At 39.3% G+C, this 19,288-nt stretch overlaps 1 long non-coding RNA gene across 1 annotated transcript; it reads right to left on the bottom strand.

The window, feature by feature from the left end:
• Positions 1-546: 546 nt before the first annotated feature.
• On the bottom strand, positions 547-1,915 carry LOC138820285 (uncharacterized). Its single transcript, XR_011369814.1, has 3 exons — positions 1,827-1,915; positions 1,297-1,403; positions 547-568 (listed from the first exon to the last, which is right to left on the bottom strand). It is a non-coding gene; the product is annotated as an uncharacterized lncRNA (long non-coding RNA).
• Positions 1,916-19,288: the final 17,373 nt, after the last annotated feature.

The raw sequence follows: 19,288 nt of genomic DNA, 5'->3' as shown, positions 1-19,288 counted from the left end.
TTTTCTTTTTCATGGTCATGGGCCTGGGCACTGTCCCTAAGCTCTTAAGATCAAGGCTAGCACTTTACCACTTGAGCCACAGGGCCACTTCAGTTTTTCTGGCTGTTAATTGGAGGTAAGAGTGTCACAGATTTCCTGCTAAGGCTAGCTTTGAACTACCATACTCAGATCTTAGCTCCTGAGTAGCTAGGATTACAGACATCAGCTACTGGCTCCCAGCTAAAATGTTACTTATTTTAAGTTCTGTGATTTAGTTGAGGGAGTAGCATGAGTGTGTAGAAAGGTAACTTACAAATAATCTCCAAATAATTTCAGAGTTTCATTTTCATAATACTTATTGCAATGATTAATAACAGAAGCTCACAAAGTAACAGAATGATCCTTCATTTTCCCCTTCCTATAGGTATTATTGGAAGAAAATGAGTGAGATCCAAGTCTAAGACAATATGTACTTGAAATTATAAAAAATTATTTTGATGACACATAAACAACCAGATTACACAACATCATTTTCATTTTTTAAAGAAAGGAATGTCATACAGGTATATTTATTGGCAGGTTTTTTCATCTGAAAAACAAAGAAAAAAGTATCATAAAAAAGCTGATGGGAATCAGCAGCTATGTAAGTGTGATTGGAGAGTTTAAGACATGAATTTATTCAGGTAAAATAATTATTTGGGAAAGGTATCTGTTCACTGAGTTTATTCATCATTAATTTTATTCATGTATCACTTAATATATAAACACATACATGTGTGTGTGTGTGTGTGTGTGTGTGTGTGTGTGTGTGTGTGTGTGTGTGTGTATCAGCAGTATCCGTCCAGTGAACTGTTTGGTTAGGTAATTTCATGTTAAGTTCATCAAAAAGATGGACTTCCATAAACTTTAACAACCCTGCAACACCACTGCACATGCAAACTTAAGGGTTCACCATTGTAAGCCAGACCTGTGTTTTACCAAAGCATATACAAAGCGTATATAGTGTGTTATTTTTTCATTTAGGCTTGACACAAAATGTGTTTGTCCCTAGAAATAAATGATGGTATTATAACTACAATAATTTATTGTAAATCTTTACATTGAACACATGTTCAACATGAGTTGTTCGTTCTTTCTTTTTCATATTTTAATTTTAGGAAGTTGATTTGAGTTTTGATGTTGTGTTTGCCAGACAGGTACTCCACCACTGGAGTCACTACACCAATCCTTTTTGTTTAAGTTACTTTACTCATAGATTAGCAATTTTTGCACCTAGCCTAAAAAGCAGGGATCATAATTGCATTCCAATATCCCTACCTAGTAGGTGGATATGGGTGATACTTTCCTTCCTAGAATGTCTCAGAAGTGTGATCTTCTCAAATTCTACCACTTTAGTTAATAGTGTGTGATCCAGTTCTGCCTATCTGTAGAAGACAGAAATAAATGATTACCGGTAATTTGAGTTAATCATTGGCTAATATAGGTGATTTGATATTAAAATGTAGGGTAAGTTTAAAAGTATAATCACAGTAGTCATATTTTGCTAAGTAAATTTTGTTTCACATTAAAAACACATCTTAACCAGAATTAATGACTTATTTTGCTGTCTGTCAACTGGTATGTCATTTGGGAAACCTCATGTCTTCCATGCATGATAAAGGACTTTGAATGATCTGATGTACTGGCTCACATCTATAATCATGGTTAGCAATCAGAAATAAATAGATCACAATTTGAACATAGCCTAACCAAAAATTTAGGAAGTCCCAGCCTCAACAAACTAGTGAATCATGTTGAATCATGCCATTAATCTCAGTATCACAAGAGGCTAGGTTTCTGCCCAGTACCTGAGTCACTTAGGTAACTGGTTCACTTCGAGGCAGTCACCTCTTCTGATGCAGAAACTGGGCTAAGATTTAGCCAAAAGGAGGGAGGAGTCTGCCCCACCTTCCCAGAGTGGACCTCACAGAATGCAGTGAAAACATGCTTGCTTTCCTCCTCCAAATAGCTTGAGATGGCATGCTGCTGAGTCTACATTATTTGATTCCAGTGATCTGTGGTAGAGATGTAAGGAAACATTAAACTAAATTTCATATTTGCCCATTGAGCTACTCTTCCCAGCTTGTGAGTTCAATTCAGCAAGTGTTCATTATTTGAGAGTTGAGAATACTGGGGTAGGGGAGAGAGGGAGGTTTAGTGAAGGAGAGGAGAGATTGGTAGAGAGAGGGAGAGAGGAGAGATGGGGAGAGAAAAGAAAGGAAGGAAGGAATGAACAAACGAACAAAGGAACAAAGAAGGAAGGAAAGAAAGAAAGAAGGAAGGAAGGAAGGAAGGAAGGAAGAAAGGAAGGAAGGAAGGAAGAAATGATTGAGAATGAATGGTTTGGAGTCAGGAATTACATGGCAGAGGTACTACTTGTATTTGGTATTAGGTCTGCCCCAGGCCATGCAGACCCTATGCAGACACCTCCCCACTTCTTTGCTAAGTTTCCACCCTTTATGTGTTACCTAGTTATCTGGGACTCCTGAAGGCAGCCACCTCACCCCTCCCCCCCATTAAGTCACAACCTGGTCAGCTACTGGTCACACTTTCCATCTGACCAGAGGAGAGTCCCAGGCCCCGAGGTCACATCCAGATCCAATGTGGTCAGACTTTTCCCCAACCTGGGCATACCTCATCTGGTCTTTGGCTTAGATACGACTTGGCCCTAGGTTGGGTCACCAACACCCCCCCCCTTTTCTACATGCCTCTCCACCATGTATGGCATGGGCAGCAGTTCAGTAAATAAACTACTTTAGGGGCTGGGAAAGTGGCTCAGTGGTAGAGCACTTGCCTTGCATGCATGGGGCCCTGGGTTCGATTCCTCAGCACCAAATAAGCAAAAAGAAAAAAGCTGGAAGTGGCACTGTGGCTCAAGTGGTAGAGCTAACCTTGAGCTGAAGAGCTGAGGGACAGCGCCCAGGCCCAGAGTTCAGGCCCCACAACTGGACCAAAAATAAATCAATACATAAAAATAAACTAATTTACCTGACTGAATACCATGTGTTGTTTTCTTCATTGGCTACCTAATGACCTAATTAATATACCTTACACTTCACAGTTTCTAGTTATGAATCCAAGGATATTTTTCTGACACATTTGAGTTCAGTATCTACAAAACATATGTACTAACTCATCATTTACCAGTATAAATCTGCCTGAAATCTTTTTTTTTCAATTTTTTAAATTGTGAAAATAACGTACAGAGAAGTTACAATTACATGAGCAAGATAATGAGTACATTTCTTATGAAACATTGTTGCCTCCTCCTTTGTTTCCCCTTCCCATCCCTTCCCATCTCCCACCTCCCACGCCAAAATTGTAAAGTTCGTTTTTTGACATAATGTGTTGTACATCTCATTGTTGCAATGAGTCCACCTGTATCCTTATATGAAGAATTTGTATTTTCCCTTTCCCTCTACAAAGTGTACCAACATCTGAATCTTTAATAGCAGCATAATTAACCTTAAAGTTTATTTTGTTTGGTTTGCTTTCTTTTCTTTTTTTGCTTAAAGTAATCAAAGATTTGCTGGGCCAATCTGAAAAGATCTCTGCCTTCATACTTTCTAATCACCCTGGGCTATGTGATACCTGCTCAGATGATGGGACTTTGAAATTCTGGAAAGCAGATGCACATCATAAGGCCCTATGGCTTTGGAATTTCCCACATTCTTTTTTAAATGTAATTGTTACTCAGGTGTGTACAGTGAGTTTACCATTTCACAAAACATGTAATGTGTACATTTTTCTTGTAGGCAATGCTATCCTTTCCTTAGCTTTCTCCCAGTTTCTGTTTTTTTGTTGTTGTTGTTTTTGATTGTTTTTGTTTTTGTGCCTGACTTGCAGCTTGAACTCAGAATTGGGTGCTGCCCTTGAGGTTTTGTAATCAAGGCTACTCTACCTCTGGAGCCCCGGTTCCCTTTATGGATTTTTGATTGTTAATTGGAGAGAAGGGTCTTACAGATTTTCTCACTGGAGCTGGCTTTGAACTGTGATCATCAGCCTCCTGAGTAGCTCGGATTATAGGCCTGAATTCCCAGTGTCCAGCTACTGAAGTGTTGGTTGCATGCTTCCCTGGTTGTGTTACAATTTTCCTCGACTCTTGCACTAATACTGAATATTGCCTGGCTCAAATCTGAACTGGTGGAAATGCTTGTATTTTGAGGAAGGCAGGAATAGGAAACTATAGGCTATAGGGACATATACGCTAATCAAATTATTTGGAACATGGCATAAAGACAAGTAAGTTTACTGCCAGTTGACTTTGTCCTGTCTTTACTGTTAATTCTGCATGGCCTGTGAATGAAGTCAGACATACCCAAATGGCCACTGGCAGAAAGAAGTTCACTCGTCCTGTTCTAAAAACAAAACAAAAAACAACCAAAAAGTACTACGTATGAGTGTAGCAATGTCCTCCAATTAGAGACCAGTCTGCCCTAGTTTATGAAAAAAATGTCTTTTGTTCAAGTGCTGCTACTTTTTCTAACTACAAATATAATTAAATCTGCAGTAGTCTGTAGAATTGTATACCACAGCTTTCATTTTAGTTCACAAGAAATTCAGACATTAGATGCTGGCAAAATTGATTAACTACTTGTAGAAAACTAAAGCTAGATCCTTATATATCACCCTGCACCAGAATCAATTCCAAATGGATCAAAGACGTCAGAGTCAAAGCAAACACTCTGAAAACATTACAGGATGGAATAGGAGAAACTCTAGGTCTCCTTGGCACAGGCCAAAATTTTCTTAATAGAGACCTGGAAACACAACAAATCAAAGAAAGGTTGGACAATTGGGATTGCATGAAATTGGAGAGCTTCTGCATGGCAAAGGATTTAGCTAGTAAGATCAATAGAAAGCCCACGGGTTGGGAGATCTTCACTAGCCATACAACAAACAAGGGTCTCATATCTAAAATATACCTGGAACTCAAAAAATTAAATCCCCCAACAACAGATCCTCAAAGAAACAACTGCCTCATAAATAAGTGGGCTAAAGACTTAAAGAGAAACTTCTCTGAAGAGGAAAGAAGCATGGCCAATAGACACATGAAGAAATGCTCAACCTCCCTAGCCAAAAAAGAAATGCAAATTCAAACAACATTGAGACACCACCTCACCCCAGTTAGAATGGCAAAAATCAAGAACTCTAAATAACAACAGATGCTGGAGGGAATGTGGAGAGAAGGGAACCTTACTGCATTGTTGGTGGGAGTGTAAACTTGTTCAACCACTTTGGAAAGTAGTATGGAGGTTCCTCAAAAGACTCCACATAGAGCTCCCCTATGACCCAGCAATCCCACTTTTGGGCATTTACCCAAATGTTTACAAACAAGATCACACTAAAGCTACCAGTACGACAATTTATTGCAGCATTATTTACCATGGTTAAGATATGGAACCAACCCAGATGCCCCTCAATAGATGAATGGATCAAGAAAGTGTGGTATATATACACAATGGAATTCTTTGCCTCCATCAGAAAGAATGACATTGCCCCATTTGTTAGGAAATGGAAAGACTTAGAAAAAAATTATATTAAGTGAAGTAAGCCAGGCCCAAAGAAATATAGGTCCCATGTTTTCCCTTTTTTGCAGTAACTAGTATATGTTTGAGCCAAGCAGAAAAGGTCAGATAATTTGATGTTAGGGAAATGAACCCTAAGATATGTATTCAAATGTTTTTTTTCTTTCATGCGATTTTTTCTAACACATTTATTTATAAGATTATTTCTTTGTTGCTTTGCATGTCCCTCCCCCACGGCTTTACCCCTGCTTTCACTGTATTTGATGTTGGTAAAATTTGTATAGGGGAAGGGCAAAAACAAATCGTTTAAATAGGGATACAGGTGGACCCATTGCAACAATGATATATACAAGTTGTTATGTCGAAAATGAACTTTATAACTTTGGTTGGGGGGAGGATTAGGTGGGAGGATTGAGGGAGGATGGGAAGGGATGGTAAGGGGAAACAGAGGAGGCTACAATGCTTGATACGAAATGTTCTCATTATCTTGCCCATGTAGTTGTAACCCCTCTGTACTGTATTTTCACAATAAAAAAATTCAGACATTAAAATGCTTTTTTTTGTCAGTTGTGGGGCTTGAACTCAGGACCTGGACACTGTCTCTGAGATTCTGAGCTCAAGTTAGTTAGCACTCTATCAATTGAGCCACAAAGCCACATTTGCTTTTTCAGTAATTAATTGGAGATTAGAGTCTTATGGGGACTTTTCTTCCTGGGCTGTCTTTAAACTGTGATCCTCATATCTCAGAATCATGAGTAGCTGGGATTACAGGCATGAGACACTGGCTCCTGGCTTCAAATAGTCATTTTTAAAATGATGAACTGCTTGGTGCCTCTGGCTCACATATATAATCCTAGCTATAGGTAGGATTACAGGTATAAGAAACAAGAACTACGTGTGTTGTTTATGATGGTTTGTATTAGCATGTTTTAATACTGTTTGTTTCTTATACTACATTGCTCTTATTTTTATTTTCACCTAGGTGGGGGTTATAGGTGCTGCCAGTGTTGAACCTTCTTTGGTTGAGATGGAGCCATATGGAAGTTCTTGCCTAGTATGGCATGAAATTGAAGTCCTCCTGCTCTCAGCTCCCCATGGACATGAGATGATAGATGTATTCCATTACGCATAGCTAGGTTTTGGGAGCATTGAAGGTAAAACTACACTGGTCTGAAACTGATGTCCCAAATAGCTAGCTTTACAGGCAAAACCTTGTATTCCGTTTCACTTTGAAGAATTGTAGGTACATACTTAGAGAGTACAATGATAGCACACTACATGTTTAATATATTAAATAGTCAATATAATTAGCAGGTTTATCTCCTAAAACATTGAAGCTAATGAATTTGGTAACCTGACTCTGCTAGTTATTTTGGAATATACCATAAACATGAATAAACTGATAATGTGCAGTAGAAGATTGGAAGTTGATAGAGATCGAGACAAATTAGACTATATTTAGTAAATATATATTTATCTATTGCTGCTCTGAAGAACATTATCATATATTCACGATGACAATACCACCACATATCCATCATGACAATAATTTTCCTGCAGTGTAGAATGTTCCATTTCATAATCTGCCATCGTTTATCTTTTTTACATTCTCCTAATAAGTATGAATGTTTTCCAGTTTATTATAATGTTTTGAAATTATTATATGATGGATTAAAAAATTTGGAGAGTCTACTGAAATTATCTCATTTTGTCTGGTTTTGTGATGCTAAATCATTAAGAACACAGATTCCTGAAAGTTATGCTAGCAGACTATATCACTAAATTGTATTCTAAGTATATCTTATTATTGTATTTTGATATAGGTTTTTACTGTTGCTGTTTTATGATATAGAATGTTATGAAGCTGGACTGAAACTTGCAACCCCACTGCCGCCAGTAACAGTTTTATCACCAGGTTCTGGAGGCTCATAATTAGAACTCTAGCTAATCAGGAGGTTGAGACCTGAGATTTAGTTCAGACAGCCTGAGCAGGAAATTTTATGAGTCTCTCCTCTCCAGTTCACTACAGAAAACTTGCAGTGGAACTGTGGCACAATTGTTAGAGCACTACACTCAAGGGAATGATGCTCGGGAATGTCATATAGCCCTTGAGTTCAAGTCCTAAAACACACATATGCACAAACACACATTCACATACATTCACACACCCTCCCACACACATGTACACACACAGATTCGCAGGCAATGTTATATCTTAAATTCTTATCCGGAGATTAGACAACAGCCCACTTATTTGTGAAAGTTTTTCCTGATTATTTTGAATGAGGAGGATAGTTCGTGGGACACAGATGACAAGACTTTAGTGAGGAATACTTTATAAACGACTAGCTTATAAAAAGGACAGGAAAATAGCTTTTATCTTTAAATCTTACATTCCTTCAACTATTGTATTTTGAATTATGAGAAGACAATGCAGCACCTCTTCCCTTCTCCCCCTCACCTCTGTCATAAGATATGAGAAAATTATCAAGAATAGTCTTTTATCTTACAAGAATGAACACCCATAAAAATGTCTGACTATAGGTGTAAGGTTTGTTTTTCAATACTTGTACGATTTTCCACATGACAGCACACACGGGCTTCAAGAGCAAACAGAAGATTAGGAAATAAAAACCTAACAATGTCCTAAGAAGTAGATGTCAAAAATACATCCAAGAATCAAATGGCAGGCTGAGAAGGCCCTGAGAGGCAAAATGATTTGTGAAGGATGAAAGGAATAGTGACAAATAAGGCATGGGTCTGACCTAGGAAGGGTTCCTTGTGGCTGAGATCATGCTGGCTTGTAGGCCTAGCTGAGGATGTTTGGATTTGATCATGTCCACATGTGTACAGAGTGATGTTGGAGGGGAGATTTCAGCCTCCAGGTTGTCTTTGGAATGTTCTTATGTGAGCAAGCAACTCTGATCATTGGGCTCTGAGAGATGACACTGCCTCCCTTACAATGGAATAGAATATGGAACTCTGAGAGACAGGCAACTGTAACCGACAGTCAGCTCAAGCCAGCTCACGTGGCCTGTAGCTCCGGAACAAGAAAGATGTTCCTGTGTTGTTTTCAAAGTTCAAGAGACTCAGGTCTCAGGCATGAGTGGTATGAGTGCTGCACTCGATGATACAGACATTGGATCAGTGCCAAACCATGAATCCAATGTCTCAGGCCTTTTTATAAAATAAACCAAGGGAATCACAAGGCAACTCAGGCCAGGTGTAAGTATGACAGGAAACCTATTTAATCTCATCCTAGCCTACAGTACAACCTTCTTCTTGTGTGCTTTTATATGTGTATACTGAGAAAAATTTACTATGCACTTTTCAATCCACTCTGTTACTCACTTTGAAGTGTACTCCATTTTCCATGTTTCAAAGATCCACTCTTTTTACCACCTCAGTGTGACAATGAGTCAGCCCAAAACCTGAATGTGCCTTATAATATATGCAGCTTGGATTCAGGCTTGTTGTAAATGTTGGCAATGGACCTGTTCCCTGCCTACCAGAAAGGTGATTTCTTCTGTGTTGGAAACTTCCTCCACCACTATAGAGAATTGGGAACAATGGAGCAGTTGCTGGATATTCTGTTTAAAAAATGAGTGTTCTTCTTTCAAACCCAGGGCTGATGATACGCCCCCCCCCCCGGCAGATTATTGGAATACTTGATACTTCTCTGAAACTGTTTCACTGAGGTCTTATCACAGGAAATTGGCTTGAGACAAAGAAGTGCACTCCAAGTTAATTCTTTAGGACTGGGCTGCCAGAATATTTCATTTGCCTCAGGAGCTAGTGGAGCCTTAGCAGTTTGCTTGCTGAGAGACTAGGATTAAAGAAATGAGTCAGCCCCACCCAAAGTCCACCCTCACCTAGGAAATCACTATCTTGTAGGCCTTTGAGGGAATATAGAAAGAAGCAAGGATGCAACTTGAATTTGGGGCCTGAGTGCTGTCCCATTCCTAGCACTCTACCATTTGAGCCCCAGTTCCAGGTCTGGCCTTGGACTGGTTACTTGAAGATAAGTGTCTTTAGAATTTTACAAACTAGACTGGGTTCAAACTGTGATCCTCAGATCTCACCCTCCTGATTAGTAGGATTAGAGGCATGAGCCATTGTGCACTTATTTGGACAGATGCATATAAACATCCTCACAGAATTTCCTTGAAATTGTATAGACATACCTCCACTTTTTGTCTGTCATGTTTACATTGCCATTTGGGACTTAGCCAGTCCCATGTGTGTCCTGTTAGTTCAGAAAAGGAGAAGCATAGAGTTAGCATCCTCCTCCCCTTCCATTGGTATAGATCCTTCTACTGTAACTGGGAGGAAGATGAAAAAGATGAAGAAGTAAGTGGATGTTGGCACAAAGATAAGTTCAGTCCTTGAAAACTGGGTATCTTTGAGGTTTCTGAATCAAAGTCAACTTTCTTCTTTGCACACCAGTTGTGATTTTTACCAGGGGGTTGAGGCTTGCCACTTCAGTGGATAGCAAATTACACAGTTGTGGATGTGTTTGCAGTTTTGGACTCTCATGGATGACAAGGAGGACTGTGTATAACAAGTCAGATTCAGTGGGGAAACAACTTTCTCTTCCTAGCACATGCAGAATTATAGAGGATTGTATTTGAGAAATTCCTAGAAGTGGGTTGTGAGGAACATCCTGCTTGCAGGAGTCTCTTCCCACTTCCCAAAATGCACGTCCTGCCAGAAAAATGCTTTAGTACAAGGCTCAGGATGGGGAGGGCGGGCTCTCATTTTCCTTATCACCAATATGCCCACAGCATGATTTGTTCCATCTTCCCTATGAGGATGCTCTTCTGCCCTGATGATTTCTATGACCACAAGAACCAAGAAACCCTGAAAGAACTTACACAGTATGTCAAGCTAAACATGCCCTCTTCAGACTTGCTCTTCTGCTTATATATTCTTCTGGAGCTTACAAATTCAGATGGAGGAATGCATGACCCATGAGACCAAGAAAAAGAGGGAGAAGTCCTTGTTTACATGCCTTAGAGCTGGTGAGTAGGAATGGAACCTGTGTCTCTAGAGATGTGCATGATTGGTCAAGAGCCTTTAGTACACCCTAGCTTGGCAAAATATCCTTTTATGGATATTCTTTAGATAATATCTGTTCTCCTTTTGAAAGAACTTGGAAGCAGCCACTCATTAGAAACACCCTAACTTGGGGGGGGGTGTTCCAGGAAGATGGCGGAGGAGAAGCTGGAATCTAAGCAAGCTCTCCCATAGAAAGCAGTTTTAGAGTTCCAGTGAACAGTCTTAAGCCAGAGAATTACACCAAGTGTGCCATCACAGGACAGAGAGTTAGGCCAGAGAGGGGAAACCCAGGCAAGGAGACACTTCTGAGCTCTTGCCAGCAGCTGCCGCGGCAGCGGCAGCTGTGGAGGTGGCGGCGGGTGAGCACAGGAGCCATACCTGAGCCACAGAGAGTCTGGGATGAAGAAGCCAGACGCAGCAGGCGAGCGGATTCTACTCAACACCAGCAAGAACTGACAAGGAGTGGACATCTTCATCCTGCAGTTTGCAGACCAGAGACAACCCAGGAACCAAGACTCGGCATGAGTAGAAGCCTGACATCTTCACTCCTTCTCAGGGAGCAGAGGAGGGAAGGCCACCCCTACCCCCAGCACCAGAGATCTCCATCTTGGATACCGACAAAGCTCAGTGGAGCTGCTAGCTCCAACTCAGGCATTGGAAGAAATCTAGAGTCATTTAGCAGGTCACAAGAACCTAACTTGAACTGCCAGACTCAGCTCCACCCAGGGAAAAGTCACACAGCTCGGGCACCAGCCCTAGGAGTGACTTTCTTCACTGGGTAATCAGAGCCAGAGGCTGCCCCTTCCTCTAGCAGCCTCAACAATCAATTGAAATTCAGTAAACAGAAACCCTGAGAATGGCTCCAGGCTGGGCTCTGTGAGTTTTTCAAAAACTAGCCCCCGGGAAAAGCTACTGTCTGTTGAAAGGCCTCAACTCTACCCAGAACCTAGCCTCATCACTGCATCCCCCTCTTTTGTGATACTCGAAGTAGATCTGCCTCCAAATGAACTATCCTGGGAGGAGGATCGCCAAATCCTGGGTAAAGCAGAGCATTTGTCTGCCTGTTCGAACAAACTGACTTAAGAAACCAACCAAGCCACAGGACCACAAGCAGACCAGAGACTCCAACAAAAGGCTGGCTACAGACACAAGGGAGATACAGGATTTTTCCCACCCCTCCCAAAAAAAATCAAAGAACTTTTCTTCTTCTTCTTCTTCTTCTTCTTCTTCTTCTTCTTCTTCTTCTTCTTCTTCTTCTTCTTCTTCTTCTTCTTCTTCTTCTTCTTCTTCTTCTTCTTCTTCTTTAAAAAATTTTTTTTGGTACCTTATATAAAATTTTTTTTTTCTTTTCCAAAACTTTTTTTAATCCTTAATTTTTGCCTTTTTTGAAAAAAAATTGTTTTCCAGAAATTTTTTTTCCTCTTATAATTTTTATTTTAGGGATACGTGAGTGTGCGTTTTTCTTTCTTTTTTTGTTTTCTTTCTCTCTTTTTTCTATTTTAATTATCTCTTTCTTTTTTGTTTACCTCCACTGAACTTCTCATCTTTTTTCTTCTTTTCTTATCCTTTTCACGTTCTCTTCTCTTTCGTTCTTCTTTATGTGACTTAATTCTTGTCCTGCACATCCTCAGATAAACCCTTAGTTGACTATTAGACCCTATCCCCCATTGTGTACACACTTAATCCAGAAATTTATCACTCAATTCAAAACCTCTAAGACTTAAATTCCTTAATAGCAGTACTACCTCTTTATACCTATATAATATTTTAAGCATTTTTATTTTTAGGTTTTTCACATCTCCTTTATGTCCCTCCCCTTCTCTCAATATATTCACCTTCTTCTCTAAATAGATAGTTATCGGGTCTACATAATTTTATTAATTTTTACTTTTCTATTTCTTCTGGTCTCTTTTCTTTTCTCTTTCCCTTTCTTCTTTTTTTCTCCCTCTCTATTTTCATCCTACCCTACCTATTTCCTGCTTTGAGATTAGGACTTAGTAAACTCTCTCTGAGCCTCCCCACATCAATCTATTCCTAATTTTTATCCATATCTCTCCCTAACCCTAATAATTTCTGGTCTTCCAAATTCTTCTTTGCGGTTCGTAGCCCATTAATGTATAGTTGTTTGATGTTGAATAGATGTATCTGTTGAACTAGATTGTATCTGTAGACTATTGAGTGTACAAATTCAGACTTTGGTTGATGCTTGCCTTAAGATAGTGTTCTAGCACAAAACTGGTGCTATTTTCATCTCAAATGGGCAGAGTAAGCCGGAAAAACACAAAAAAATGACAAATCCGGGTATCTCAATTCCCAATCTTGATAATCAGGGGACAGAACAGATAATGAATAATCCAGAGGACAATTTCTAAATAGCTCTACAAACACTGCTGGCAAACATGATAAAGGAAAAGATTGAAAACATAATAAAGGAAAAGATTGAAAACATAAAAAGGACTCTGTATGAGCGTGATAGGGAGACAGAGGAGGCAATCCAAAAGTTTATACAGGAATATCACAAGCATGAGGAAGCTACTCAAAAATTGATAAAGGATTTGCGTGAGCAGCTTGAGAATACTCAAAGAGAAAGGCAGGAATGGTGTGAGCAGGCTGAGAACACTCAAAGAGAACTACAGGACTCCCACGAACGGGAGGAAGCTAATCAAAGTGTAATGCAGGAATTGAGAGAGCAGGAAGAGAATACACAAAGATCACTAAAGGCATTCATGGAATCCATTAACAAAGAGCTGAAGGAAGTCAGGGAGACCACAAAGGGAATGCTGAATGGAGCCCAACAGAAGGAATGGGAGTACAAGGAAATCATAAGCAATCAACTAAGTGATTTGAGAATAAACACTGAACACCAAATTAAGGAAGTAAAGAACTTCATACAAGATCTAAAACAAAGCTTCAACAAAGAATTTGAAGCCATCAAAGCTGACCAATTAGAAGGAAAAGAGATAAAAAACAAAGTAGAAAGCTTTGACAGCAGGTTAGACCATGCAGAAGATCGAATCTCGGGGATTGAAAACAGCCTAGATATTATAGAGAAAGAACATACAACCATCCAAGACAAGTCCAACAAATATGACAGATCTATCCCACACTTGGAAGACACCATCAGAAGGCCTAATCTAAGGATAATGGGTGTAGAGGAGCACCTAGAAACAGAAGTTAATGGTCTAGGAAATTTGTTTAACAGGATCCTAGCAGAGAACTTCCCAAACATGCAAAAAGATAGGCCTATTCAGATACAAGAAGCTTTTTGAACTCCAAATAGAATAGGACATCCCACCGTCACATTATAATCCACACAGGAACAACTCAGACCATGGAAAAGATCCTTAAAGCTGTCAAGGAGAAAACATTAATCACCTATAAAGGGAAACCAATTAGAATCACCTCAGATTTCTCACCAGAGACAATCAAAGCAAGAAGAGCCTGGAATGATGTATGCCATGCCCTAAAAACAAACAACTATCAACCAAGAATACTGTACCCAGCTAAACTCTCCTTCATAACTGAAGGCCAAATAAAAACCTTCCATAGCAAAGAAAAATGGAAACAATACATCTCCACCAAACCAGCCCTACAAAAGATTCTTAAAGATGTCCTATACATAGAAAACCAACAAGACCACAATAAAGGCCAAGAAACTGCACCCAAACTGAGAATCCAAGAACGATAGGAAGAACCTAGTTTTTGCAGGCGGCAAGAAGGTGGATAACATGGCAGGAACCCCCAAATACCTCTCAGTCCTTTCTATCATCATTAACGGACTGAACTCTCCAATTAAACGACATAGACCAACTAATTGGATTAAAAAACAAGACCCTTCTATCTGCTACTTTCCGGAGTCACATCTTGCCCATAAAAACAAACACATTTTCAATGTTAAAGGCTGGAATAAAATCTACCAAGCAAATGGACCCCATAAACAGGCCGGAGTTGCAATCCTAATATCAGATAAAATAGACTTCAAATTAAAATTCGTGAGAAGAGATAAAGAAGGTCGCTACATACAAATTAAAGGATCTCTCCTTCAGGAGGATATTACAATTCTAATATCTATTCGACAAACAATGGAGCACCCAAATTTACCAAAGAAACACTACTTTCCCTCAAATGCCATATAGATCCAAAGACATTAATTGTTGGGGATTTTAACACACCACTCTCCCCACTAGACAGATCAACTGGGCAAAAACTCAACAGAGAAACCGCAGATCTAAACAGCTGCATAGATCAACTAGACTTAACAGACATTTACCGAACATTTCACCCAGCAGCATCAGAATACACGTTTTTCTCAGCAGCACATGGAATATTTTCCAAAATAGACCACATTTTAGGCCACAAAGCAAACCTGTCTAAATTCAGAAACATTGAAGTTATACCTTGCATTCTCTCTGACCACAAGGGAATAAAATTAGAACTCAACACCAAAAGCCACCAAAGAAAGTCCGGTATCACATGGAGGCTGAACAACACAATGCTGAACCACGAGTGGGTCATGGAAGAGATTAGAAAGGAAATTCAAATGTTCATGCTATTCAACAAAAATGAACATACAAACTACCAGCTCCTCTGGGACACAGCAAAGGCAGTACTCATAGGCAAGTTTATAGCTCTGAGCTCCTACATCAAAAATTGGAGAGATCTGAAACCAACAATTTAATGACACATCTAAACCTCCTTGAAAAAGAGCAGCAAGGTAAACTCAAATCCAGTAGACAGATAGAAATAATTAAAATTAAATCAGAATGAAATGAATTAGAATCCACAAAAACTATAGAAAGTATCAACAAAACAAAGAGTTGGTTCTTCGAAAAACTTAACAAAATTGACAGACCCTTAGCAAATCTTATAAGAAAAAGACGAGCACACACCCAAATAAATAAACTCAGAGATGAGTATGGAAACATCACCATGAGAACAACCAAGATTCAGAACATTATAAGGGAATACTTCTCAAAACTTTATGCTAATAAGTTTGAGAACTTGACAGAAATGGACCTTTTCTCTAGCAAATATTGACATGCCAAAACTAAACCAACATGAGTTAAACCAGCTTAACAGGCCCATATGAAGCATTGAAATAGAAACAGCAATAAGAGACCTTCCAGCTAAGAAAAGTCCAGGACCAGATGGTTTTACAACGGAATTCAACAAGGCTTTCAAAGCAGAGCTCACACGAATACTCCTTCAACTCGTCAATGAAATTGAAAAAGATTTCAAAAGATCCCCAAACCAGGCAGGGACTCATCAAAGAAAGAGAACTATAGACCCATTTCTTTGATGAACATTGATGCAAAATTTCTCAACAAATTTTGTCCAATCAACTTCAATAATTCATCCAAAAAATCATACACCACGAGCAAACAGGATTCATTTCAGGGATGGAAAGCTGGTTCAATATACGCAAATCAATTAATAATATTCATCACATCAACAGCAGCAAGAACAAGAACCACATGGTTATCTCAATAGATGCAAAAAAAGCATGCGACAAGATTCAACATCCTTTTGTGATGAAGATTTTGGAAAAATTAGGAATCCAGGGAACATTCCTCAATACAATAAAGGCTGTATATGACAAACCTACAGCCAGCATTATACTCAATTGTGAAAAACTAAAGCCATTTCCTCTTAACTCAGGAACAAGACAAGGATGCCCACTCTCTCCACTTCTCTTCAATCTAGTATTAGAATGCCTAGCTACAGCAATAAGACAAGATGCAGACATGAAGGGGATTCAAATAGGGAAAGAAGAAATAAAACTCTCCCTCTTTGCAGATGACATGATCTTGTATTTAAAGAATCCCATAGACTCCACTCCCTAATTATTCAAGCTGATTCAAAACTTTGGCAAAGTAGCAGGGTATAAAATTAACCCCCCAAAATCAATGGCTTTTCTGTATGCCAACAATCAGAACAGGGTGGCTGAAATTAGGAAAACAACTCCATTTGTAATAGCCCCTCAAAAAATAAAATACCTAGGAATTAACTGAACCCAAGAAGTGAAGGACCTTTATGATGAAAACTTAAAAATCTTGAAAAAGGAAATCAAAACAGAAAATAGCAAATGTCAAAACCTTCCATGCTCCTGGATTGGAATGATCAACTTTGTGAAAATGGCAATACTTCCCATGGCTATCTACAAATTCAACGTGATACCTATCAAAATTCCAATCCAAAAATTCATATGGAACAATAAAAGACCCCGAATAGCAAAAACGCTCCTCAACGGAAAGAACACTGCTGGAGGAATATCAATACCAAATTTCAAACTCTAGTATAAAGCCATAGGAATAAAAACAGCTTGGTACTGACATAAGAACAGACTTCAGGACCAATGGAATAGAATTGAAAACCCAGAAATGAACCTACAGACCTATAGCCAACTAATCTTTGATAAGGGAGTTAAAATAATAGAATGGAATAAAGACAGCCTCTTCAGTAAACGTTGCTGGCAAAATTGATTAACTACTTGTAGAAAACCAAATCTAGATCTTTATATATCACCCTGCACCAGAATGAACTCCAAATGGATCAAAGACGTCAGAGTCAAAACAGACACTCTGAAAACATTACAGGATGGAATTGGAGAAACCCTAGGTTTCTTGCCTCAAGCCAATATTTTCTTAATAGAGACTCGGAAATACAAGAAATTAAGAAAGGTTGGACAAATGGGATGGCATGAAGTTGCAGAGCTTCTGCATGGCAAAGGACATAGCTTGCAAGATGAATAGAAAACCCACGGACTGGGAGAAGATCTTCACTAGCCATACAACGCACAAGGGTCTCATATCTAAAATATACTTGGAACTCAAAAAATTAAATCCCCCAACAACAAATCCTCAAAGAAATAACTGCCCAATAAATAAGTGGGCTAAAGACTTAAAGAGAAACTTCTCTGAAGAGGAAAGAAGGATGGCCAATAGACACATGAAGAAATGTTCAACCTCCCTAGCCATAAAATAAATGCAAATCAAAACAACATTAAGGTACCACCCCACTCCAGTTAGAATGGCAAAAATCAAGAACTCTAACAACAACAGATGCTGGAGGGAACGTGGACAGAAGGGAACCTTGCTTCATTGTTGGTAGGAGTGTTGAACTTGTTCAACCACTTTGGAAAGCAGTATGGAGGTTCCTCAAAAGACTTCACACAGATCTTCCGTATGACCCAGCAATCCCACATTTGGGCATTTACCCAAATGTTTACAAACAAGACCACACTAAAGCTACCAGCACAACTATGTTTATTGCAGCACTATTTACCATAGCTAAGATATGGAAACGACCCAGATGCCCCTCAGTAGATGAATGGATCAAGGAAATGTGGTATATATACACAATGGAATTCTATGCCTCCATCAGAAAGGGTGAGTTTACCCAATTTGTTAGGAAATGGAAAGGCTTGGACAAAATTATATTAAGTGAAGTAAGCCAGGCCCAAAGAAACATTGGTCCCATGGTTTTCCTTATTTGCAATATCTAGTATAGGTATGAGTCAAGCGGAAAAGGTCAGATAACATGATGTTAGGAAAATGAGCCCTTCATTATGTATTTTTTTTGTTTATTTTATTTTATTTTATTTGAGAACATACTGTACAGAGGGGTTACAATTACATGGGCAGGATAATGCATATATTTCTTACCAAGCATTGCAGCCTCCTCCTTTGTTTACCTTTCACCTCCCTTCCCAGCCTCCCTCCTCCCCCCCCACCCAATCATACCCCTCTCCTCCCCCACACCGACATTGTAAAGCTGGTTTTGACATGACATTTTTTTTAATTTAATTTAATTTTATTTGAGAACATACTGTACAGAGGGGCTACAATTACATGGGCAGGATAATGCATTCATTTCTTACCAAGCATTGCAGCCTCCTCCTTTGTTTATCCTTCACCTCCCTTCCCAGCCTCCCCCCTCCCCCCACCCAATTATACTCCACACCGACATTGTAAAGCTGGTTTTGACATGACATTTTGTACTTGTCATTGTTGCAACAGGTCCACCTGAATCCTTAAATGACTTGTGTTTTTAAATGTGTTTTTTCTTTCATGCATTTGTTTCTAACGCATTTATAAGATTATTTTTTTGTTGCTTTATTTGTCCCTCTCCCACAGTATAACCCCTGCTTTCACTATATTTGATGTCGGTATAATTTGTGGAGGAGATGGGGAAAAACAAGTCGTTTAAGGATACAGGTGGACCCGTTGCAACAATGAGAAGTACATGTTGTCATGTCGAAAACGAACTTTACAACTTTGGTGCGAGGGGGAGGGGAGGATTGAGTTGGGGAGCCGGGGGAGGCTTGGACGAGATGTGAAGGGTAAACAAAGGAGGAGGCTGCAATTCTTGATAAGTAATGTACTCATTATCTTGCCCATATATTTGTAACCCCTCTGTATGTTCACAAAAAATAAAAATTAAAATTAAAATTAAAAGAAAGAATTAAATTTTTAGGGGCTGGAAAGGTGACTCAGTGTTAGTTCGCTTGCCTTGCATGCATGAGGCCCTGGGTTGGGTTCCTCAGCACCACATAAGAAGAAATAAAAGACGGAAGTTGCACTGTGGCTCAAGTCGTAGGGTACTAGCCTTGAGCTGAATAGCTGAGCGACAGCACCCAGGCCCACAGTTCAGGCCCCATGACCAACCAAAAAAAAAAAAGAATG

This window comes from Dipodomys merriami, unplaced genomic scaffold, assembly GCF_024711535.1.
Source record: "Dipodomys merriami isolate MVZ:Mamm:240054 unplaced genomic scaffold, mDipMer1.0.p SCAF_854, whole genome shotgun sequence".
NCBI lineage: Eukaryota > Metazoa > Chordata > Mammalia > Rodentia > Heteromyidae > Dipodomys > Dipodomys merriami.
The sequence above is the reverse complement of the archived record's forward strand: the minus strand, read 5'-3'. Positions and strand labels throughout refer to the sequence as shown.